This window comes from Mirounga leonina, unplaced genomic scaffold (assembly GCF_011800145.1).
Source record: "Mirounga leonina isolate KUSES-001 unplaced genomic scaffold, KU_Mleo_1.0 Mir_179, whole genome shotgun sequence".
NCBI classification, from domain to species: Eukaryota; Metazoa; Chordata; class Mammalia; order Carnivora; family Phocidae; genus Mirounga; species Mirounga leonina.
Genome location: NW_023270466.1, coordinates 7,869,442 through 7,896,318, shown reverse-complemented (window position 1 = coordinate 7,896,318; position 26,877 = coordinate 7,869,442). Strand labels below are relative to the sequence as shown.

The window sequence follows — 26,877 nt, the reverse complement described above, 5'->3', positions numbered from 1 at the left end:
TAAAAGTATTAAACATAAAGAAAAATAAACTTGGAAACTATGACATTCCTGACTCAAATACAGATGTTTCTACTTTATATTAGATAATCAATTTTACTGAAATCTTTAAAATACATGCTTTAAAAACTATAGTAAATTATAGGAAAGGATATCCAATAGGAAAAGGACATTATCTTCTACCTATGGTGTTGGAAAAACTGGTCTCTACATGCAAAAGAATGGAACTGGACCACTTTCTATACCATACCCAAAAATAAACTCAAAATGGACTAAAGACATAAATGTAAATCCTAAAACCATAAAAATCCTAGAGGAGAGCTTAAGCAATAATGTCATAGCAACATTTTTCTAGCTATGTCCCCTGATGGCTTCTGAAGTCAAGCCCTGATATTTATAACCTGAATATTAATTCATGTGAACATATTAGGTCACTGTAATATTAATCTTTATTGATAACTACCACATGTACAACTGTAGGTTGGCTTTCCCTACAAATTTTGCACACTATCCAACCTGTTCTGCCTACATTGCTGCTCCCTGCACCTGCTCCAAGAGGTCTAATGCATGTCGGTGGTCAACATCTCAAACAGGAGGCTGCCCTGTAATCCTGTTGAGGATTTTTTACCCTTGTAGCTCTGCAGCCATGACAGGCTTTGTAATTGCTCCGTTCTATCTCCTTTCTGAAGCTGATCTTTCTGTCTTATCTGACACAACCATTGCAATTAATTTAAGGTCCCTTTGATCTGTGTGGTCTCTGCAGCAGAGTGAAGGAAAATGATTCACAAACTGGAATGTAATGCAGAAGTGGGCTGAGGGAGCTACTGAATTTCAGAGTTTGATTAAACAGCTCTTTCAGGTTTTATTTGTGACCTCACTCTCTCTTGATAAAAGTCCCACATGTGATTTTCCTGGTGAAGGAATCCAGGATCCATGGTTATGGTGGATTCTGGGTGTATTCCTTTAAAAAGACCTGTGTTGTATGTAAGTGATGAATCACTGAATTCTATTTCAGAAACCAATATTGCACTATATGTTAACTAATTGAATTTATAAATCAGCCAATCAATCAATCAATCAATCCATCAATAAGATGTGGAATCTGGATCCATCAGTGTACTCCATCATTTGCATTACTCTTCCCATAAGAAGACGGTTTTTGAGCATACATCTCCAATTATGTGTATTCATTTATTTGTAAGTTGCATGGCTACAATAATTTTCTATAATTTTATATTATAAATATTACACAAATATAAATGCCTTAAAAGGAAGAGATAAAAAGGGCTAGCAAGATTGCAGAGTAGGAGACCTAAATTTCATCTGGCCCCAGGAATTCAGCTAGATAGTTATCAAACCATTCTGAACATCTATGAACTCAACAGATCAAAGAAAAGAATAGCAGCAACTCTATGAACAGAAAAGCGACCACTTTCTGGAAGGTAGGACATGCACAGAAGTGAATCTGAGGCAATATACGGGAAGATAGACTGTAGGGGGAGGGAACCTCCATCAGCAGGCTACAAGCAAGTGATAGAGCAGTGGAGAACAAAATCAGAACTTTTAGAAGTCTGCTCCACTGAGGGACGTTGGTCCAGTGGCTAAGCTGGGGGTGGAAACCTCTCTGGGAGAGTGTGGTCTCAGGACCCTTGAGGTCACAGAAAGACTGAGGGTGCCTGAGTGTGGCAGAGCTCCCAAGTATTGCAGCAGGGAAGCTGGCTGCAAAGAGTGAGCCGAGGAGTGGCCTCTCAGCTCAGGGTTGTCATAAACCATGATCCACAGCACCGTCAGACCACTGCTCTTTGAGCAGGGGCCCAACAAGGGGCAGATCCAGGGAGACCCCCCTTCCTCCCCCAGCAGGAGCAGCACAGGAGTGTGCCACAGGAATCTACTGGGTTTGGAGACTCCAAACAGGGTCCTATGCCAGAGATAGAAACACTTGGTCACAGGCGGGGTGAGCACAGTGTGGCCGAAGACCAGGGAGACAGGAGTGATTGATTGCTTTTCTCTGAGGGCATACTGAGGAGTGGGGCCCTGAGCTCTCAGCTCCTCTGGGGCCAGAGATTAGGAGGCCACCATTTTCATTCTTGTCCTCTAAAGCTGTATGGAAAGCCTTCAGGGAACAAAAACTACTGAGAGCAAACCCGAGCAGATTACTTAGCCTGGCCCCTGGCAAGGGCAGTGCAATTCTGCCTCAGGCAAAGACATTTGAGAATCACTGCAACAGGTCCCTTCCCCAGAAGATCAGCAAGAACATCCAGCAAACACCAAGTTTACTGATCAATGAGAACTGCAAAATTCCAGCACTAGGGGAATACAGCACATAGAATTCATGTCTTTTTCCCCCATGATTCTTTAATCTTTCAAAGTTAATTTTTTAAATTTTCTTTATTTTTTTTCTTTTTCTACTTTTTCTCATATTTTTGAATTTTTCTTCTTTCCTTTTTCAACCAACTTATCAATTCCTTTATTAAAATCTTTTTTAATTTTCATTTTTACAGTCATTTTCTATCCCTTCATTGTGTTTAACTTTATTTTTGTATGAATATATATAGGTTTTTCTTTCTTTAAAATTTTGGGATGCAATTTCTTCTAACAGACCAAAATACACCCTAAATCCAGTGTATGGCTTTGTTCTATTCACCTGCCTGATCACATGCTCTCCTTTTTTATTTTTTTTTAAATTTTACTTCTTCCTTTTTTCAACCAACTTCTTATCAATTCCTTTTTTAAAATCTTTTTTTAATTTTCATTTTTACAGTCATATTTCATCCCTTCATTTTATTTACCCTTATTTTTGAATTTATATAAGTTTTTCTTTAAAATTTTGGGAGGCAGTTTCTTCTAACAGACCAAAATACACCCAAAATCTAGTGTGTGGCTCTGTTCTATTCATCAGCCTGATCATATTCTTTTTCTTTTTTTCTTCCCCCCCCCACACCCTGGTTTCGGGTCTCTTCTGATTTGCTTAGTGTATATTTTTCTGGGGTCGTTGTTACCCTTTTAGCATTTTGTTTTCTCATTCATCTATTCTTCTCTGGACAAAATGACAAAATGGAAAAACTCACCTCAAAAAAAAGAACAAGAGGTAGTATTGACTGCCAGGGATCTAATCAACATGGACATTAGTAAATTGTCAGAACTATAGTTCAGAATGATGGTTATAAAGGTACTAGCTGAGCTTGAAAAAAGCATAGAAGATACCAGAAAATCCCTTTCTGGAGAAATAAAATCCAACCAAGTCACAATCAAAAAGGCTATTAATGAGGTGCAATAAAAAATGGAGGCTCTAACCACTAGGATAAATTTGGCAGAAGAGAGAATTAATGATATAGAAGACCAAACGATGGAGAATAAAGAAGCTGAGAAAAAGAGAGATAAATACTACTGGATCATGAGGGGAGAATTCGAGAGATAAAGGATACCATAAGGTGTAACAATATTAGAATAATGGGGATCCCAGAAGAAGAAGAAAGAGAAAGAGGGGCAGAAGGTATATTGGAGCAAATTATAGGGAGAACTTCCCTAATTTGGGGAAGGAAAGAAGCATCAAAATCCAGGAGGCACAGAGAACCCCTCTCAAAGTCAATAAAAATAGGTCAACACCCCAACATCTAATAGTAAAACTTACAAGTCTCAGAGACAAAGAGAAAATCCTGAAAGCAGCTCGGGACAAGAGGTCTGTGACCTACAATGGTAGAAACATTAGATTGGCAGCAGACCTATCCAGAGAGACCTGGCAGGCCAGAAAGGACTGGCATGATATATTCAGGGCACTAAATGAGAAAAACAGGCAGCCAAGAATACCATATCCATCTAGGATGTCATTGAAAATAGAAGGAGAGATAAAAAGCTTCCAGGACAAACAAAAACTAAAGGAATTTGCAAACACACAACCAGCCCTTCAAGAAATATTGAAAGGGGTCCTCTAAGCAAAGAGAGAACCTAAAGTAACACAGACCAGACTGGCAGAGACAATATACAGTAACAGTCACCTAACAAGCAATACAATGGCACTAAATTTATATCTTTCAATAGTTACCCTGAATGTAATTGGGCTAAATGCCCCAGTCAAAAGACAGAGGGTATCAGATTGGATTAAAAAAAAAAAAAAAAAAGACCTATTGATGTGCTGTCTGCAAGAGACTCATTTTAGATCCAAAGACACCTCCAGATTTAAAGTGAAGGGGTGGAGAACCATTTACCATGCTAATGGACATCAAAAGAAAGCTGGGGTGGTAATCCTCATATCAAACAAATTCTATTTTAAACCAAAGACTCTAATAAGAGATGAGTAAAGACACTACATCATACTTAAACAGTCTATCCAACAAGAAGATCTAACAATTGTAAATATTTATGCCCCTAATATGGGAGCAGCCAATTATATAAGCCAATTAATAACAAAATCAAAGAAACATATTGACAATAATACAGTAATGGTAGGGGACTTTAACACCCCCTCACTGGAATGGACAGATCATCTAAACAAAAGATCAACAAGAAATAAGGGCTTTAAAAGACACAGTGGACCAGATGGACCTCACAGATATATTCAGACCATTCCATCCCAAAGCAACAGAACACACATTCTTCTGTACGGCACATGGAACATTCTCCAGAATACATCACATCCTGGGTCACAAATCAGGTCTCAACTGGTACCAAAAGATTGGGATCATTCCCTACATATTTTAAGACCACAATGCTTTGAAACTCGAACTCAAACACAAGAGGAAAGTTGGAAAGAACTCAAATACATGGAGGCTAAAGAGCATCCTACTAAAGAATGAATGGGTTAACCAGGAAATTAAAGAAGAATTGAAAAAAAAATCATGGAAAAAAATGAAAATGACAACACAACTGTTCAAAATCTTTGGGATGCAGTAAAGGTGGTCCTAAGAGGAAAGTATACAGCAATACAAGCTTTTCTCAAGAAACAAGAAAGGTCTCAAATACACAACCTAACTCTACACTTAAAGAAGCTGGAGAAAGAACAGCAAATATAGCCTAAAACCCAGCAGGACAAGAGAAATAATAAAGATCAGAGCAGAAATCAATGAAATAGAAACCAAAAGAACAGTAAAACAGATCAATGAAACAAGGAGCTGTTTCTTTGAAAGAATTAACAAGATTGATAAACCACCAGCCAGACTTATCAAAAAGAAAAGAGAAATGACCCAAATCAACAAAATCATGAATGAAAGAGGAGAGATCACAACCAACACCAAAGAAATACAAACAATTATAAGAACATATTGTGAGCAACTATATGCCAACAAATTAGACAATCTGGAAGAAATGGATGCATTCCTAGAGACATATAAACTACCAAAACTGAACCAGGAAGAAATAGAAAACCTGATCAGACCCATAACCAGCAAGGAAATTGGAGCAGTAATCAAAAATCTCCCAACAAACAAGAGCCCAGGGCCAGATGGCTTCCCAGGGGAATTCTACCAAATATTTCAAGAATTAACACCTATTCTTCTGAAACTGTTCCAAAAAATAGAAATGGAAGGAGAACTTCCAAACTCATTTTATAAAGCCAGCATTACCTTGATCCCCAAACCAGACAAAGACCCTATCAAAAAGGAGAATTACAGAACAATATCCCTAATGAACATGGATACAAAAATCCTCACCAAAATACTAGCCAATAGGATCCAACAGTACATTAAAAAGATTATTCACCACGACCAAGTGGTATTTATTCCTGGGCTACAAGGTTGGTTCAACATTTGCAAATCAATCAATGTGCTACAATACATTAATAAAAGAAAGAACAAGAACCATATGATCCTCTTAATAGATGCAGGAAAATCATTTGACAAAGTATAGCATCCTTTCTTTCTTTCTTTTTTTAAAAAAGATTTTATTTATTTATTTGACAGAGAGAGACAGAGAGAGGGAGAGAGGGAACACAAGCAGGGGGAGTAGAAGAGGGAGAAGCAGGCTTCCTGCAGAGTAGGGAGCCCGATGCGGGGCTCGATCCCAGGACCCTGGGATCATGACCTGAGCTAAAGGCAGACGCTTAATGTCTAAGCCACTGAAGCGCCCCTATAACATCCTCTCTTGATTAAAACTCTGCACCGGGATAGAGGGTACATACCTCAATATCATAAAAGCCATCTATGAAAAACCCACAGTGAATATCATTCTCAATGGGGAAAAACTCAGAGCTTTTTCCCCTGAGGCCAGGAACATGGCAGGGATGTCCATTATTGCCACTGCTATTCAACAAAGTACTAGAAGTCCTACCCTCAGCAATCAGACAACAAAAAGAAATAAATGGCTTTCAAATTGGCAAAGAAGTCAAAGTCTCACTCTTCGCAGATGATATGATACTTTATGTGGAAAACCCAAAGTACTCCACCCCCAAAACTGCTAGAACTCATACAGGAATTCAGTAAAGTGGCAGGATATAAAATCAATGCACAGAAATCAGTTGCATTTCTATACACCAACAAGACAGAAGAAAGAGAAATTAAGGAGTCGATCCCATTTACAATTGCACCCAAAACCATAAGATACCTAGGGATAAATTTAACCAAAGAAGCAAAGAATCTGTACTCAGAAAACTATAGAATTCTCAGGAAAGAAATTGAGGAAGACACGAAGAAATGGAAAAACGTTCCATGCTCACGGATTGGAAGAACAAATACTGTGAAAATGTCTATGCTACCTAGAGCAATCTACACATTTAATGCAATCCTTATCAAAATACCATCAACTTTTTTCAAAGAAATGGAACAAATAATCCTAAAATTTGTATGGAACCAGAAAAGACCCCAGATAGCCAGAGGAATGTTGAAAAAGAAAAGCAAAAGCCTGACTTCAAGCTCTATTACAAAGCTGTCATCATTAAGACAGTATGGTACTGGCACAAAAACAGACACATAGATCAATGGAACAGAATAGAAACCCCAGAAATGGATCCTCAACTCTATGGTCAACTAATCTTCAATAAATCAGGAAAGACTATCCAATGGAAAAAAGACAGTCTCTTCAAGAAATGGTGCTTGGAAAACTGGACAGCCACATGCAGAAGAATGAAACTGGACCATTTCCTTACACCACACATAAAAATAGACTCAAAATGGTTGAAAGACCTAAATGTGAGACAGGAGTCCATCAAAATCCTAAAGGAGAACACAGGCAGCAACCTCTTCGACCTTAGCTGTAGCAACTTCTTCCTAGACATGTCACCAAAGGCAAGGGAAGCAAGGGCAAAAATGAACTATTGGGACTTCATCAAGATAAAAAACTTTTGCTCAGCAAAGGAAACAGTCAACAAAACCAAAGACAACCAACAGAATGGGAGAAGATATTTGCAAATGACAATTCAGATAAAGGGCTAATATCCAAAATCTATAAAGAACTTATCAAATTCAACACCCAAAGAACAAATGATCCCATCTTCTGCCCCAGAAATGGGCAGAAGTCATGAACAGACATTTCCGCAAAGAAGACATTCAAATGGCCAACAGACACATGAAAAAGTGCTCAACATCACTCGGCAGCAGGGAAATCCAAATCAAAACCTCAATGAGATATCACCTCATACCAGGCAGAATGGCTAAAATTAACAAAACAGGAAATGGCAGATGTTGGCAAGGATGCGGAGAAGGGGGAACACTCCTACACCATTAGTGGGAATGCAAGCTGGTGCAGCCACTCTGGAAAACAGTATGGATTTTCCTCAAAAAGTTGAAAATAGAGGGCGCCTGGGTGGCTCAGTCATTAAGCGTCTGCCTTCGGCTCAGGTCATGATCCCAGGGTCCTGGGATCGAGCCCCGCATCGGGCTCCCTGCTCCACGGGAAGCCTGCTTCTCCCTTTCCCACTCCCCCTGCTTGTGTTCCCTCTCTCACTGTGTCTCTCTCTGTCAAATAAATAAATAAAATCTTAAAAAAAAAAAAGTTGAAAATAGAGCTGAAAATAGAGTTGAAAATACACCCAGCAACTGCACTACTGGGTATTTATCCCAAAGATACAAATATAGTGATCCAAAAGGGCAGGTGCACCCCAATGTTTATAGCAGCAATGTCCACAATAGCCAAACTATGGAAAGAGCCTAGATGTCCATCAACAGATGAATGGATAAAGATGTGGTGTATATACACAATGGAATATTATGCAGCCATCAAAAAGTGAAATCTTGCCATTTGCAACGACATGGATGGAACTAGAGGGTATTATGCTAAGCGAAATAAGTCAATCAGAGAAAGACATGTATCATATGATCTCACTGATACGAGGAATTCTTAATTTCAGGAAACAAACTGTTGCTGGAGTGGTGGGTGGGAGGGATGGGAGGCTGGGTGATGGACATTGGGGAAGGTTTGTGCTATGGTGAGTGCTGTGAATTGTGTAAGACTGATGAATCACAGACTTGTACCTCTGAAACAAATAATACATTATATGTTAATAAAAATAAATAAATTAAAAATTAAAAAAAGAAAAAGCAAAAATAAAAGGAAGAGATAAAATAAAAATGAAGGGGGAAGATCGGAGCGGGAGACAAACCATGAGAGACTATGGACTCTGAGAAACAAACAGGGTTCCAGAGGGGAGGGTTCTAGATGGGTTAGCCTGGTGATGGGTATTAAAGAAGGCACGTACTGAATGGAGCACTGGGTGTTATATGCAAACACTGAATCATGGAACACTACATCAAAAACTAATGATGCAGTGTATGGTGATTAACATAATATAACATAACATAATATAAATAAATAAATAAATAAATAAATAAATAAAAAGTTTTGATATTTTCTTTCTATATTCCAGCATTCTGTCTTGTTCACTCACCTTTTCTGAATACTATATTGGGGCCACCACTGTCAGTGAAGCTTACCTACATATGAGGCAAGCTTGTGATGGAAGGGAACAAAGGAGGGAAGGCATTTCCCAGAACTGGATTTGGTATAATTTTGATGTTTAAGTGCTCCCTTCTCTCAGAATCTGTAATGATTACCCTGAATTTTAGTAGCAACATTGAGAAAAATATACTTTTCATAATGAAGTTTATCTAAAGAGATGGATAGAACTCTGAATTTTGAGGTAATTCCCAAGATTCCTACCCACTGGGGTACATACTTTATATTAGAGAATGGGTAGGACTGTGAAGATGATGGATTTCACAGCTGTGATTAGATTATAAAGGTGAAGGGATTTAAAGATGTAATTAAAATCTGAAATGAGTTGACTTAGTTAATAAAAAGGGAGATTATCCTGGGTGGGCCTGATCTGATTTGGTGAGCTCTTAAAAGGGACTGGGTCCTTCCTGAAGAAAAATTTGAAGCAGCAGCGACAATTTCCTGTTCACCTTTAAAAAACAAACTATAAAGCTATGGAGAAAGCCCTGTAGCAAGGAACAGCAGGCAGTCCTACAGCCCCAAGGAACTGAATTCTACAGTGAGCTGAGTACCTAAAACTCAGATAAGATAGTACCTCTGGCTGACATCTTGATTTTAGCCCAGTCAAACCCTAAGACAAGGAACCAGTTAACTTGTGCATTGACTCCTGACTCATGGAAACTGAGATCATAAATTATGGGGGATTTTTCTAAGCCACAAAATTATAATAATTTGTTATAGAGGAATAGAAAACTAACACCAGAAGTAAAACACATCATACTGCATTACTATTTCATGAAAGTTAATAAAGTCAAGTTGCCCTCATGTGACATTATATACCTTATAAATAAAATGTTATCAAGAATATTTTCTGTACTCTGAGATATTTTACTTAAAAAATAAAGTGACTTAACCTGTATAGTGTGTTGTTTTTACATTTGCATATTGAAGTTATGACATCATAATATTTTCCTTGCTCTGGTGATACTGGAAAGCTTTTATTCTAGGGATATCTATCAACTGAATTATCAGTGAAGTTATTCTTTCAAGTACATTGTTTGGAATTACAAGAAGAGCATTTGGCTTGAGTTATGAAATGTTGACACTGAGTAAGTGTGTGGTTTGGAGAATATTTCTATGCCTTTGTGCCCATTAATTTTAGTGGACTGCACTAAGGAAGACATTTACAAATTCCTTATTTAAACAACATTATTGAGATATAATTGACATACAATAAACTATACATCCATTAAGTTTAGGTTTGGTAAGTGTTGACATGATCACACCCATGAAATCATCATCACTTCCAAGATAATGAACATATCAATCACCCTAAAAATTTCCTCATAGTCCTTTGGAATCCCTCTTTGCTATCCCACTCCATTTCCCCCTAAATCTCAGGCAATGCCTGATTTGCTTTTGTTACTAGACTTTAGTTTTTATTTTCTAGAATTTTATATAAGTAGATTTAAATAGGGTATACTATCTTGTCAACTTTCATTCAGAAAACAAAATTTAGACTCATATATATTGCATGTGTTGACATTTGCGTTGTTTCTAGTTTTTGGTTATTAAATATAAAGCTTCTATAAATATCCTGGACAAGTCTTTGTACAGACATATGCTTTATTTCTCTACATAAGTATCAAAGATTGGAATGGCTGGCCATATGGTATGTTTGCCTTGTTATGGAACTACAAAATCATTTTTACTTTCCCTCCAGTGTTACAGTTGCTCCACATTTTTGCCAGCACTTGGTGTGTTCAGTCTTTTTCCCTCTTCCAGGGGAAATTCTTACCAACAGTGTGTTTTAATTTTTTCCAGGTTTTTGAGGTTTAATTAACAAATGAAATTGTAATATATTTAAAGGGTACAACATGATTTGATATATGTATACATTGTGGAGGGATTACACCCATTCAGTTAATTAACACATTGATCACTTCACATATTTACTTTTGTGTGTGTATGTGTGTGTGTGTGAATATTTAAATTCTACTATCTTAGTAAATTTCAGTTGTACAATACAATGTTATCAACTATAGTCACCATGTCATACACTAAATCCTGAAAGTTTGTACCCTTTTACCAACCTCTTCTTTTTCCTTCACCCCCCAGACCTTGGCAACCATGTTCCTACTCTGCTTCTGAGTTTGACTTTTTTTTTTTCCCTTGGACTCCACATGTAACTGATACCATGCAGTATCTGTCTTTCACTGTCTGGATTATTTCATTTAGCGTAATGTCTCCCAGATTTATCCATGTTGTCACAAAAGATAGGATTTCCCCTTTTTTAATGAAATGCTTTAATTATTTTTTGATAGGAGGTATGGATTGAAGTTAAATTTTTTGAGTATAGATAACCAATTATTTAATCACATTGTTGAACTTTCACATCTAGTTTTATTATTTATGTAATTAGGTTTAAATATATCACCTTATTATGTGTTTTCAATTGTTTCATCTTTTTCTGCCTTCTGTTAGGTTGAGGTTTTTTTGTTTTGTTTTGTTTGTTATTCCATTCAATCTCCTTTGTTGGATTATTAGCTGTGTTGATTGTTTGTTTCAGGTTTATAGTATACATCTTTAACTTACCACAGTTTACTTTCAAGAGACATTATATCGGGGTGCCTGAGTGGCTCAGTCATTAAGCGTCTGCCTTCGGCTCAGGTCATGATCCCGGGGTCCTGGGATTGAGCCCTGCATTGGGCTCCCTGCTCAGCAGGAAGCCTGCTTGTTCCTCTCCCACTCCCCCTGCTTGTGTTCCCTTTCTTGCTGTGTCTCTCTCTGTCAAATAAATAAATAAAAAATCTTAAAAAAAAAGAGACATTATATCACTTACTGTACAATATAGAATATTTACATTTGTATATTTCCGTTTCTCCCTTCTTGGCTTTTGTGCTATTCTCACACATTTGACATGTTATTATACCATATCAGCCGACAATCTTTTAAAGAGATTTAAGTAATTATTTAAAAAATATTTTATATTTACCCTGTTCCACAACTTTGCTCTAGCTAAGCTTCACTAATATGTTTTCTCTTCTGCCCCTTCAGGTCTGGAGGTGGAATATTCTTCCTACTGTTACTAGTCTCTGGCTGCCATCTCTTGCTAGACCCTTCACCCCTCCCACAGCTCTCTAAGCATCCCCTTTATTACATGTCCTTCAGAAAACCACTTTGTATGGGCCATCTATTTCTAGAATGATACTGTACTGATATAAAATTTAAGTGAAGTTCTTGTTTTTTCTATGAACTCTTAGAAAGGCAGCTTTTGTGAATTATCCCAGAGGTGTCCATTATAAATACCAGTTCCCAAGAAAACACTGGTCTATCATTCAGACATTGTCCACTTTACTATTTTTAAGATCTTCAAGTTACATGAAGAAAACTAAATGTATATACACATAGAGACCAAGATGTTTTGTTTATATCAGTTATTCCACAAACATTTATTAAATTCCTGATCAGCCAGAATAGATTGTTGTGAATACTATAGAATTTCTCAAAGAATAAGATTTTAGTTTCATAATAATTATTTTTTATTGAACTGTAGTTGACATAAAATGTTATATTATTTTCAGGTGTACTACATAGTGATTTGACAATCTATACATTATGCAATGTCCACCACAATAAGTGTGGTTACCATCTGTCACCATGCTATTGACTATATTCCTTATGCTGTACTTTTCATCCCAGTGACTTATTCATTTTACAACTGGAAGTTTGTACTTTTTAATTTCCTTTACCTTTTTTGTCATTCCTCCAAGCCCCCTTCACTCTGACAAAACATCAGTTTGTTCTCTGTATTTATAAATCTGTTTCTGTTTTTTGTTTGTAAGTTGCTGATTTATTTTGCTTTTTAGATTCCACATATAAGTGAAATCATAAGATATTTATATCTCTCTGTCTGACTTATTTCACTTAACATAATACCCTCCCAGTGCATCCATGTTGTCGAAAATGGCAAGATTTCATTCTTTTTTATGGCTGAATAATATTCCATTATGTATATATACCACATCTTTATCCATTCACCTACTAATGGGCACTTAGGTTGCCTCCATTTATTGGCTATTGTAAATAATGTTGCAATAAACATAAGGGTGTATATATCTTTTTGAGTTAAATGTTTTTGTTTTCCAATAACCAGCAGTGGAATTTCTGAATTCTATTGTATTTCTATTTTTAACTTTTTGAGGAACCTCCATACTATTTTCCATAACTCTGTACTAATTTACATTCCCACCAATAGTGTATGAGGGTGCCCTTTCTCCACATCCTTGCCAACACTTGTTATTTCTCATCTTACTGTGGTTTTTGACTTGCATTTCCCTAGTGATTAGTAGTTTAGCATCTTCTCATGTATTTGTTAGTCACTTGTATATCTTTTTTTGGAAAATGTCTATTTGAGACTTCTCATTTTTCAATCAAATTACTTGCTTTACTGTTGTTGAGTTGGTTTTATTAAAGTTTTGTAATTTTTTGGTGTTTGCTATTTTTTTGATTTCCACATTGATTTTTTTAAGGTTTTATTTATTTGAGAGAGAGAGAGAGCATGAGTGGAGTGAAGGGGGCAGAGGGAGAAGCAGATTCCCCACTGAGCAGGAAGCCCAATGCAGGGCTCGATCCTGGGACTCTGGGATCATGACCTGAGCAGAAGGCAGACACTTAAATGACTGAGCCACCCAGGGGCCCTCCACACTGATATTTTTACCTTACTTTACTCTGCATACTTTTTTTTTTAAGATTTATTTATTTATTTGAGAGAGAGAGAGCATGAAGAGGGGGAGGGGCGAGGTGAGAGGGAGAGGGAGAAAATTTCAAGCAGACTCCCCACTGAGCACAGAGCCCAATGTAGGGCTTGATCCCATGACCCTAAGATCATGACCTGAGCAGAAATCAAGAGTCGGACCCTCAACCAACTGAGCCACCCAGGCACCCCTATAATTGTTGATTTTTCTATTTTTCCCTGAAATTCTATCCGTTTCCTCTTGAGGTATTTTGAAACTACGATATTAGGCATGTACACAATTTAGCAGTTTGTGTCTGCTTGGTAAATTGACCCTTTCATCATTATAATTGACTCTCTATATCCTCTATAATATTCTTTTCTCTGAAATCTACTTTGATATTTGCAGTCAGGATCTCCACCCTCAATTCTAAGTCACTAGGTCCCTCCAAACCAATATACGGCACGTGGTGTCCATTAATGATTCTGGGTCATTCCTTTCTGAAGTTGCCAAAGGCAGTACCTCTGCCTCACTTCTCACACTGGTAGGTTTTATCCCCTCAGGGTCTCCCATTCCTCAATCAATTTGCAAGCACCTTTTGAAGACCTTAAAATGCATTAGTGAAGAGAATGAATGAGTAACATGACACAGGACACACTTGCAGCTGTCTCCTGGACTTCTTTGCTATGCACTATGAACACAGTAATTCCAAGATGTCAGTTCAAGAACGAGCAGACATCCAGGTTCATAGGACAATTAAAACAGTAAGGATAATATGATAAATTTCTCTTAAAACTAACTTGTTCAATTAGAAAGAACTGCATATAATTCTGAAATTATGAATGCTTTAAGTGTTCTTTCTTTGAATAATATTAAAGTTGTCTTTCTTGAAGAAATGTAAATCATGTTAGATATTTTTTATTCTTCATTTGAAAAAAAAAGAAAGAAAGAAAAGTATTAATTAAGTCTTAATTCTGGTGCACCAAGAGCTCTGTTCGTATACTGGTCAAATAAATAGAAACTTTGAGATCATTCCTCCAAGGCAGTGGTCTCCAATGGGATAAATATGTGCCCCAAGAATTACACAAAAAGTCAATTTGGGTGTGGGAAGAAACTATCAGAACCTACCTTTAAATATTCATCTTTATTTCAGTAGAAGAACGCATACTTTACTCATCTTTAACAGGCAGAACAGCCAGGTTCCCGCCCATGGTCCTTATCAGATGCTTTCTATTACATGGGATTCAGGAAGTCTCCTGAGAGAAAAGTATTGGGAGAATCAATCTGCCAAGAACCCTGAGCATCCCTGCACATTCTGTCTAGATATAACAAGAATACAAGGCCTTGACTATTCTTTATGCAAGCATTTCTCAGGGCTGTACATACAGCAAGCAACCTTGAGAGGTGAAATACTATTTTCCCACAGAAAAAGAGATTTACTACTGTTCACTGTAAAAAGGTGAATCTTCCCAGCTCCCCTATATCTCTACTATATTGCAACCTATGGCATGTGCAGACATCCATTGTAGACCCTCTGCATCATGCCTGTGGTAGTTGAGGGACTTGGGGAACTGCTGGAGACATTTAACCCTTGCTATTGCTTTTGTCATGAATAGTGAAGTCTGTTGTCTCTCACCCAAGTGGTGTCTTCTGCAGCATCCATGGAACAGTAATAAGCTTATCTGCTAGTTTGCAAGTTCAATAAATTCCTAGGCCTTGCATAGTTCTTGATAGAGGGCTGTCCCCAACACAGAAAAGCTGATGGTGGGGTTTCTTGCTGGTTCACTCTCAGCATATGGTAACATAGTATAGACTATAGGTGCTCCTCTATGTGGATTTACTGATTACATCATCTAGTTTTGACCAAATAACTCTCATAAAATGGGCAAATAGCTTAAAAAAGATTCCTTCAAAGAACCTGCAGATTGAAGGTCCTATTAATACAAGCATAGGGAACAACAGAGAGAATATTTAGTTGGCAGATTCTAATTACTTGTAAACTCTATTTGTCATTTTTCTGGTAATTACCAAGGACAAACTAATCTGACCTAACAAAATTCAGCCACCCAAATTAGTCAGGAAGACCTAAAATATGGATTAAGAACAATTAATCTTATCCTAAGTGTCTATTGTGCACTGAGATGTTATCCAGCCAGAATGATTAGTGAAATATTAAACAATGCTTTCTGTTTTTATCTATTATTTTAGTATTTATTTTTATACATGTTTAGTAAACCTCACAATGTATTATTGTATTATGTATATTGTAGCATGGTTCATATAATTACCTATCGATCATCATCTACCATCTATCTGTGTGTCTTTTGTTTCTGATAAGGTGAGCAATCAATCACAGCTTTAGAGATCCTTTCTGGAGAGAGTGGCCTACAGACCTACTGAATCCTTTGGTTCTGGAAAAGCTCTTAACTGCTAAAAGCATTAGAGTTCAGAGCACACTGTCTCCTTTGGGGATAATCTGAATTTATGCACATGGGGACCCTCCCCTTTTCATGTGCCTTTACTGTGGGCATAAAGACTTCTGCACATCAAGTTTGGGAGCACTCCATCATTGCTCCTCAAGGCATTCATAGAGACTGAGTTCTGAAATGATAGAGGCACTATTGCAGTGACACTAAACTCTTTTTCACTGTAACACACCTGGGGGCTCTGATTCACACCATCAATAACCGTCGTTTAATGACAGTGAGCCAGGGACTGAGGTAATAATAATGAGGGATCAGCTTTACTAAATAGCCAGACCAGTATCCTTTTTAACATGAATTAATTTCCCCATAATACAGGTGTGGAAACTGCCAGAATTGTTGGGTAAGTGACTTGTCCTGAGTCACCCAACTGGGGAGTGGCAGGACCATGTGACCTGTGAGGCTCCAGAATCTATACTCCAACCTCTTCTCCAGACACTCTCTTGATGTGTGGACCATTGGGGAGTGTGGAAAGGCCTTAGTAATCCTGCAAACATGCCCACCAGCTCCTGTCAGTGAATATGAGTATTTTCCCAGCAGACTTTTTTAATGCGGAGTACAGTTAAGCCTGTTTTGTTCATACAAAGAGCCATTTCCTGCTCCAGCCCCAGCTGAGCTGTAGCTGTCACCCACTGGGTTGCCAGGACCATTACTGCAGGCACTGACTGGGGTGAACAGATTTCTATTGATAATTCTCAGTTATCTGCATCAGGGTGCACTGTCATTGCACATATAATTTAGCTTTCTGTGGAAGTGCTGCGCCTCCTGTTTTTGTGGGAACACTTAAACCCCAAAGCTGAAAGATGATCAATTTTCTTTTCAAGAGAAGATTACTAATTGTATTCTACAAATATATTAATTTAAAAAAGAGAAATAGAGATTAAATTCCAAAAGTCAAGATACCAAAGAGCATTTTCAGACACCAAGAACATTCCTTCATAAACTGATTGATTGTTAATGATATTAATAAGAAAAGCTCTCACATGAGAGCCATGCAGTGCCTCAGGGAGAACCCTGAGCACATTATCAGATAGGAATTAATATCATGCACTTGTTCTTAGGTATGCTCAATGGTAGAAAAAAATGCGCAGGTGGCAACTGCTGTTTTACTGTGGGGGAGTTTGAAAGTCCTTTCTTGGAAAGGAACAGTAAACACGTTTAAAGGATTCAAAAAACCTAAAATCTGTGACTCCAGTTTTTTAAAGTGCAGAGTAAACTTTTCTCAAATGTATTTTCTTCAAAATTGCAACTTGTCAAGACCAATACCTGTGAGGGGTGCACTAGTTGTTATATTTGCTGACTTTACGCTGTTCAGACATTGAGAATTATCTTCCCTCTCTTTGCATTTTATTAAATTTTCAAGTATTTTAAGTAGGTTATCTTAAGTTTTCATTCCATGACCTTTCCTTCTGCTCTTTCTCACCCTCCCCTTTCTTATACTGAGAGCTGCACAACTTTTTCTACCATTAAAGTTTGAGTGAATTCTTAATTTGCTAATAAATATATTTTTAGATTGTTATATACCTCTCATTTCAACCTCTGGGCAAACTTGAGAGAGATGGTATAAGGAGTTCTTTGTAATTTATATCTGTAATATGAAAAATTAAGGCAAAATTTATCCAGAGTTCATATACCATATATAGCCATAAATATTCTTCTATATTCTAGACAAGAGAGATATTTTATTTCTCTTCTATTGTGTTGTTTTCTTTTTTTTTTTTTTTTTTTTGAGAGAGAGAGAGAGAATGGGGAGGGGAGGGGCAGAGTGAGAGGGAGAGAGAAAGTCTTCAACAGGCTCCATGCCCAGTGTGGAGCCTGACCCAGGGCTCAATCTCACAACCCTGAGATTGTGATCTGAGCTGAAATCAAGAGTTGGACACTTAACTGAGCCACCCAGGCACCCCTGTTTGGCTTGTTGTTGTTTTGTATTTTGTTTTTAAGATTTATTTTATCTGAGAGAGAGAGAGAGAGTCGGGGGCGGGGAGCAGAGGGAGAGGATCTCAAACAGATTCCCCCCTGAGCATGGAGTGAAATGCAGGGCACAGTGCTCAGCTGTTATAGAGTGGCGAGCATGCATTAGACTTCCTCCCTGCACCTCTGTAGAGTGAACTAGGAAAAATATAATAAAACAAAACCCAGTCCCTCAGAATGAGCCTGAGAACTTCTGACTCTCTTGGCTTTGGTGGCTGAGGATGATGCAACAGGTGAGCACCCTCTCCTGAGGCTGGGCCTGCATTTGCGCTCCTTGTGTGGCTGTCAGCTAAATAATAAAGTGATCCTAGAACCCGTGGAGGAGAACAGTATGGCTAGAAACAGATCCACATGTGTATGGGCTTAGCCTTAGGACAGAGCTGCCCTTTACGCCAAAGGGGGAAAGGCTTCACTGGGATCCTGAGGGTCTATTGTCTGGTTCCCAGACAACCTGATGGAGCAGGTATAGGAGCACACAGGGGGAAGCTAGGTCTGGCTTGGTTCTTGGGTATGACCCTGCCTCGACTTGTAGAGCCCCAGCCTGGGGGCTACAGAGACCTTGTGCTCACCATGCTTCATGTGTGGTTTCTGTGCTGGACTGAAACCACAGCTGGAGATGTGATAGCCTGGGCTCTGTGGAGGTCGGTTCTCTGCTGCACTCCTGGCCTCACCAAGACTCCCTGCTCCCCCAACCCTGCCCTAGCCCATTGCAGTGCCACATGTACCCTTGCTGCTCTGGCCATCAGGAGCCAGGCTGTGCAGTAGCTGCCATCTGCTAAGCAGACTCCCCTGGTACCAGAAGCCGGGGGCCCTTTGGGAGGACCTGGGCTCTGCTCCAGTTTCCCTGAACACAGATGAGAAAGGATGATCCTTTGAAGGACCCAGATGTGAGAAAGAGGGAATGAGGACAGGAGGACCACTTGCGGGCGGCAGGATGTCAGTTTAGAACAGCTGAGCCTCATAAGGAAGAACACACTATAATTTGGGACATGGCTGATCTCCATGATAAACCAGACACGGAGTACCTAAGCTCTCCAGGCCTCTCCACTCACACTTAAGAGACTGCATCTCAAGAACTCCAGGAAGTAACACAGGACTCTCCAAACCCAGTCTCCCATCCAAGATGGCACCTTCAAATCGGCTGCACACACACAGACAGGCAGGTCCTGCTGTCTCCATATTCCAGGGCCCAGCACCACTCTAGGCTGTGAGGTGAGGGGTCTGGAGCTCAAGGAAATGACCTCTGAGAGTAGCTCTGTTTTCCAAAGACAAATACAAATACAATTTGGATTCTCTAAATTATGCAAACAAAAGGAAATTCTAGATTAAAGTGAATCATATCATTTTTCATAGAATACATGCATATTAAATAATGAAATAGTAAAGCAATTAAAGCCCAGAAGCTTTAGATGTAAAATTAAAATGGAGTCCCATGCTGTTTAAAACACATCAGAAGATCATATGAGGAGCAAGTCCAACTGTATTCTAGAGGAGTTTAGGCAAATACATGAAAGACAGGTTATGAGTAAAGCATTACCCCCAAACTAAGGGGGGGACTCATCCTAGTACTTTAAACAGAACTAATATAGTGCAACAATATCTGGTTCCAAAACTGATACTTGCTGCAAATACAAAAGGCAGATCGTGAGCTAAGTAGCCCACCTTCCCATCTGTCCTTCAGTTCTTGGTTATGGTTCCTGTTCCTTCCTCTTTTCATCTATTTTTCTTTTAATCTCAAACTCAAATGCCAAAATATTGAACTGTTTTACATGCTATTGTTTTCTTAGTTTATTTTCTATCCAGCCTGAAATTTCTTTTTAATTTCCTTATTATATAATTAGTTTTATATTCCTCAATTGTGGAATATTTCCATCAGGTACTAGTTTTCATGCTTCAAATGTATGCCCTTCCATACTTTAATGCATATATATTTGCTTTATATTTTTAAATCAATTTTTAAAGTAACTTGATTGCAAATTCTGTTGTCAGCATTTTGTTGTGGTCAGCAGTGAGGAAGGAAAAGGTAGAAGGAAAAGACATAGCTTTTACCCTCAAGAGGCTACAGAGAAACCTTCTCTGACTTCATCAAAAGGAGGTCAGTTTCTTTTTCAGTCTTTTCTATTGACTTCAAATCTATAAGACTTTAAAATTATTTCTTACTTGTATTTGTATAGTTGTGTTCTGACCATCACCACATAGATTGTGAACTCTGTGAAAGCAGCGGCCATGTTTATCTTGTTCAAGGTCATGTCCCTAACTTAGAACTAGCAGAAGCACTTGTGAAAAAGTAAATGAATGCATAACTCAGTTGATCAATTAGTATAAAGAACTTGGCATAAGAATAAAAAGATCTAGAGACCAGATGGAAGAAGCTTTTGCTTATATTTTTAAAGGAAATGTCCTCTGTGTTTTCAAATTATTGCAAATTTAATCAATATTGTTGATGTAGCTCTATTAAAAATGATACTTCTATAAAAGTTTAGAGAAAGAAAAAATAAGAAAAAAGATGTGGATATTTAGCATTCTGCATGTTGGCTAAGAGGCAATTTAACCACTAAGAACATTATTCCATTCCATTGTCATAATATATATGTAATACATATAGACACATATGTCATAAATAATATATATTTATTTTTAAATTAATTTTATTGGGGTATAACTTAAAGTTAAAAGCACTCATGTCTTAACACTCATGCATAGTATAGTTAATTTTGACAAATGTATACAGTTGTGTACACACTACCATAGTCATGATATAGAAAATTTTCATTACTCAGAATGTTCCCTCAAGCCCCTTTGTGGTCAATCCTCACCTCCAAACCAATGATTTACTTTCAGTGATTACAATTTAACTATTCTCAAATTTTATGTAAATAAAATCTTATAGTGTGTACTCAGTGCCTGTTTTCTTTCACTCAGCATCTTTTGAGATTCACTCATGTTGTTGTGTATATTAAGTACTTCATTCCCTTTGGTTGTTGAGTAGTGGTACGGATATACCAAAATGTATGTATTCATTCACTTGTTAATAGACATTTGAGTTGTTGCCATTTTGGGACAACTATGAATAAAGTTGTTGTTATGGACATTTGTTACATACAAATTTTGTGTGGACATATGTTTTTATTTCTCTTGTGTAAATTCCTAGGAATAAAATATTTGGGTTGTATGGTAAATCAGTGCCAAACTGTTTTCCAAAGTAGTACATCACTTTTTGAAAATTATTATTTTTTAATTTCAGTATAATTAACGTACAATGTTATGTTAGTTTCAGGTGTACCAAATAATGATTTGACAATTTTCTACATTATTTAGTGATTATCATGATAAGTGTACTCTTAATCCCCTTCACCTATTTCACCCATACCCCTGCCCACCTCCCCTTTGGTAACCACCAGTTTGTTCTCTATATTTAAGAGTCCATTTTCTCTTTTTTTCCCTCTTTCTTAAATTCCACATATGAGTGAAATCATATGGCAGTACACCATTTTACATTTTCATCAGCAACATATGAGAGTTCTAGTTGTTTCACATCCTTACCAACATTTTAAGACTTTTTACCAACCCATGAAAAACATCTTTAAAAGAAGGTAAGGTGACCCTCAGATTTAACATGCTAAGCTTTAACCTAGTAAGTCCTTAAGGCTAATGGTTTCCAAGGAGCAAGCTTTCTTTTATGTTGTGCAATAATAGAGGTTTGATACAAAAATAACTACACAAAGTGAAAAAAGCCAACAAATATATTGGTATCTTTGCAGCTAAATTCTTAACATTATCTGATATATATTAAAAAGGAAAATTGGCAAATATTTTAGGTTAAGTACCAATATTAAAAAAAAATTGAGACTAAATCCCTAGATTTACCAATTTCATAAAAGAAAATTAACATTTTATAAATTAAAATTTTATGAAATAAATACAATTTTATAAAATTTGTCAATCTAGACAATAAATAACTTGCCCAAGTAACAGACCTGTTAGGTGGGGTCCAGGGGCCACATTCTAAAAAATAAATTTATGGACTCTAGAAAATAAGCTTATTGAGACAATAAATACCTATGTATAGTGTTACTAGTATAAAATTGTGGTGGAAATAAAAAGTTCAGTGATCTTTGTCCTGAAGCATCAGAAATACCTGAGCTGAGGATGGCTGAGTTTTAGTTTACCATTGTAAACAGATGGTAAAGATTGTAAAATCACAGGGAGCAGATGCTTTCTATTCCAGGTTTCGGACTCAGGGAAGGAAGAGCTGCAGATGTCACTACAGTGAATGAGGATGAGAAACTCTAAAATCAGCTGTATTTCCCCCGATCCAGGAGGCCAGCTAACACACAAAAATGCTTAGAACCAAAGAGCTGCGTAATCCACATTTCCTCAAAAAGATGTTAGCATTTTCTAAATCCTCCTCTACTGTGTCTGCATGCATTTGACAGTTTTCTGGAAGTTTCATCAGCGCCACTTGCACATCTGTGGTACAACGTGTCTGTGCAGAGCACAGAGTGCAAGTATCTGGGAAAATGGGCTCTTCAGGTTACCACAGCCGGTGATGCCTGACCCGCGCAGGCCGAGAGGGGGCGCAGCAGCAAACTGAGAAAGGAAGGCTACTGCTTGTGGTGTGAGCACAACATAGTAGCTGTATACATTTGGGAACACTCCCAGAAATGTTCGTTATAAAATGTATGAAACTAAAAAATATAATCTATCAAGAGGAATCGCTGTTAGGGGTTAACATTGTAGAAAGACTACTTTGGAAAAGATTTTTAAGAAGTCATCACCTAATTGCTGCCCCTGCACATTGTGTTCTAGAGTGCCTGATTTATTGAAATCAGCATGAGGCCAGTTTTAAATAAAAATTTATTTTAAATCCAGATTTATAATATATCTTAAGTATCATGTAAAAAGTATTTCATCTGTAGATTAAGAATCACTTCATTTTCAGCAAAATGTTTTGATGTAAACCTTTTTGACTACAAAAGGGATCTGTTTTTGTTTTCTCTAATTTTTGATATCCATTTCTTTTGGAAATATGTAAATGGTAAAACTTTAAAAAAATTTTAAGATAGATGAATCTTACTAAAAAGATGGCCATTAGTTTGGAAAAACTAATATATTTTAAATAGATTGATCCCCCATGATTTCTTATTCTTAGGAAAATGTGCAAGTTTATTCCATGAAAATTAACAAATCTAAAACAACCTATGACAGATGAATGTGTAATGATTGATGCAAATGTTTCTTTAATGCATATTGTTCATTGTAATTTAGCACAGCTTACTGAACTGTGAATTACTAGTGAAGAACAACACAAGACATGTTATAACAATAAACTACTTACTATGGACATTTCCTATGTTTCCAGACTTTCTGACCACGCTGAGCAACTTTAATTCAAAAGACTAAAGAATAATCACTTATTTTAACACTGTTAAAATAGTCAATTTGAAAAAGATATTTTCCTGTATAAACTTTTCCTAATTGAACTCACTTTGTTCTGATCAATAAATTTATCTTCATAATTTGTACTATAAAAAATGATCTGATGGAATATTAGATGACATCCATGACCATATTCCATCACTTTATGATACAATGATATCATAAAGGAATAAAGTTGAAAATTTAATAGTTATAGATTGTTTAATTATAAAGAAAAAGTTAATTTCTTGGTGAAATAAGTCAAAGAGCTCTTGTGTCAGCCCTGCTCCTCTTAAAGAACTATGATGTCATCATCCCAATGTGAAGCCTGACAGACTTAACCAGTGATACATGTTTGACAGTGGTCATTGAAACTTTATCAAGGCAAGGACAATAGGTTGCATATGAGCAGTGAGAAATAGGCAATCTCATTGTAATGCACCCTTTGGAAAGTGCTGGGTATATAATAAGTGACACTTTTCATTATTAATTGTAATACAAATTTTGATTAAATGACTAAATCAATTCAGATGTTAATATATCCCTTTCTCAGTAATTTTATTAGGCCATTTGTATATCTCAAAAATACATATATTTTATAATATTTCAAATTCATTTTAAGCAATGTGTTCTTTTTTAACCCTGTAATAACATAAAGTGGATCTTGACTGCCTATCTTAGAAAATGTGAGTTTCATAGAATTAAAAATAAATCCTTAATAGCTTGTCCTTTTAACTATGTTAACTGAACATTAGGACCATGTCATCTCCTAAAGACATGTATAATAATATCATATAAGGGTATTACATTTGAAGGAATAAAATGATATTCAGAAATATAATTTTGCCAGATGATATAATAGGAATATTACCAGGAATTTGACTTATTGTGAAAAATCCTCACAATTGTTAGCTTGTTAAAAAATAAAACCCCACAAACTGTTAAGTTGAAAATAATGTGCGAGTTAGACTTCTGGGAGGCAAGTGTGAGTCCAGATGCCTCTTTTCTGGTTTACTTCATTTCTAGAGTTCATTTGTTGCAGGCCTTTATTACGTTTCCAAAGTAAATAAGTAAGCCATTTCTACTTTAGGCCTTGTCCCCAAGAGAATAAAAGAAAAAAAAATGACAGTGACACCATTTAGCTGGATAATAACTAAAACTGGACAAATAAGATATTTTCTCTCATTTGGAGACTGGCTGTTTTAGTTGTGTTCAAAATTTGCGATTCTCAAATTAATGAACACCTGTAGAAATTAATTTTGCAAATCTACATGTATAATGGGTAATTTTTCATTCAGATGCAATACTATGACAAAAGAACAAAAATTCCCAAGCATTTCCCCAAGGATAGAACCCCATTTAGTGCAATGCTGACAATGTCTGAGTGTTTTAAGGCTCTCAAGAGGGCACAACTGACAATCCCTCTTGTGTTGCCAGTTTGCTAAGTGGTTTCATATTCACCAAGAAGGACTTGTCAATGGGTGCTTGCTTGGGATCCTGAAAAATGGATGTGAGGTCTCTGTGAGGTCTTTTGTGTCAGTCTCTGTGGGGTATCTGGGTAAGGTCTCAATGTGAAGTCTCTGTGAGTCAGTGGAAGATCTCTGTGTACTGTCTGTAGATGAAGCCTCTCTGTGAGGTTTCTATGTGAGGTCTCTGAGTGTTGGTTTCCCTGAGAGGTTTGTATGGAAAGTACCTTTGGGAAGTCTCTGAAAGGTTTGCTGTCAGGTCTCTGGAAAAGCTCTGAAATCTGTGCTAGCTTTCTCTCTGAGGATCTGTGGGGCAACATGAGGTTCATGTGTGAGGTCTCAGTGTGAGGTCTCTGTGGGGCAGTGTGGTAGGTAGGCACTGTGGAAGGTGTCTGTGTGAGAGATCTCTGTTGAGAGTTATCTCTGTAAGGTCTATGTGTTGTCTCTGTTGGGAGATGTCTCTGCGTATTGTCTCTGTGTGAAGGGTCTCTGTGTGTGTCTTCATTTCTGGCTTTACTGCACCTATGGAAATCTGAGCAGCAGCAGGGCAAAGGCACTTGATCAGCATCCCTGTCTGTGGCACTTCTTCTGGCAGGGGCCACGGGGCCCACATCTAGCCCATACTCCAGTCCCAGAACTCACCTCTCAGTGCCCCTAGAGGACCTAGCAGCAGCCAGGCTCAAGGTCCCCACTCCATGCCACCCTCTCCTGAGCTTCCAAGGGCCTCAGGATACTCTCTGTGTTGGGTCCCACTCCCTTCCCACAGGTCTTGGCTCTATTTTCACTGCTGGACCCACTCTGGAGACTGCCTCAGGAATTGGGACCCAAAGGCAAGACCTGGTTCCAGGGAGAAACCAGTGACACAAGCAGTGTCCCAGTCCCAGTCCCAGTCCCAAATGTTGGGTATCCTGACAGGCATGGGAGATAGGGATCCTCTGGATCAGGGGCATCTCCTGGAGCAAGACTCTCTATCCTGGGAATGATGCCCTCTGCAGCTATGTGCACTGTGTACCATGTGTGGCACAAAGCACAGAATAACTCGAGAAGTTGCTCAGCTCCCAAGTTTCCCTAGTTACCTAGCCTTCCCACCTATTATTAAGTCATCTATTCTAGAATTCAAGAGGTGATAATGTGTAAGCTTATGAAATATATTATTAAGAGATTAACCTTCCCTGATTTGCTTTACTTTTACAAGTTGGGCCATCTGTTTTGGACATAAAGGTGGCTTTCCTAGGTCTGTGATCTTAGAGCAGAGAAGGGTGGAGACCCTCATGGGGTATGATGAACCATACCCTTAACTTTTTCTTTCCTCCAGGCCTATAGATAGGACATCAGGGGGCTCTTCATTCACTTCACATTTATGGGCACCATGTGTCAATTTGCCTTCTTCTTTGGATCCATCCTTTCAATTTTTCTCCCACATCCCATTCTAAGTTCAAGTGTTCAACCATCAGATAGTTACTATACACAGGTACACTCCTGTTCCATTAATTCAGAACTCCTTCTCTGGGGTTAACATAAAGGGAAAGTATGTGACCCTTGAATATTCATTTAGGTAGAGGTGAACACAACCCTCAGCAATCTCCCTGCTGTTCCCCACTTACACACACACAGAGCTGGAAGTGCCATCCTCATCACTGGAAGTGTAGGAAAGGCAGAGGTGGAAGAGGGTGACACTGTATTTCATTAAAGCTAAGCTAAGAGGGTTTCATAGGGCCTTCACCTCTTCATCAGAGAAAGAAGGGATTCTCAAGGGCAAGTGTCATCTATTCTTCACCAAGAGATCCGGGACAAGATTTCTTTTGCTTTTGAACTTAAGGCCCAGTACTCTCTTCCAAACTTTGATCCCCTTGGTTCTGACACTTCCTGGAGCCAGAGTGGGAATGTCCAGCCCTGTGATGCCTCTGTAAACTTATCCCCTATAGCTGTATAAAGTTCAAAGTAGAG

At 37.8% G+C, this 26,877-nt stretch overlaps 1 protein-coding gene across 1 annotated transcript in view; it reads left to right on the top strand.

Annotated features, from left to right (window-relative positions):
* Nucleotides 1-26,877, top strand: part of LOC118023350 (protein FAM240B-like) — an 84,826-nt gene that overhangs the window by 8,256 nt on the left and 49,693 nt on the right. The gene's annotated exons all lie outside the window — the stretch shown is intronic.